Here is a 207-nt window from a genome sequence, read left to right on the forward strand (position 1 = left end):
TATTATTGAAACTCCTGAAGAGTTATCAAAAGCCGTGGAGTACTTAAAGAAGGAATTTGAGATGAAAGACCTTGGGAAAACAAAGTTTTGTTGAGGTCTTTAGATTGAACATTTGACAAATAGAATTTTTGTCCATCAATCAAATTATATAGCAAATGTGCTAAAACGATTTTATATGAACAAAGCATATCCATTGAGTTCACCAAT

Source organism: Theobroma umbraticum, unplaced genomic scaffold (genome assembly GCF_002168275.2).
Source record: "Theobroma umbraticum cultivar Fairchild unplaced genomic scaffold, ASM216827v3 scaffold_12.1, whole genome shotgun sequence".
NCBI classification, from domain to species: domain Eukaryota; kingdom Viridiplantae; phylum Streptophyta; class Magnoliopsida; order Malvales; family Malvaceae; genus Theobroma; species Theobroma umbraticum.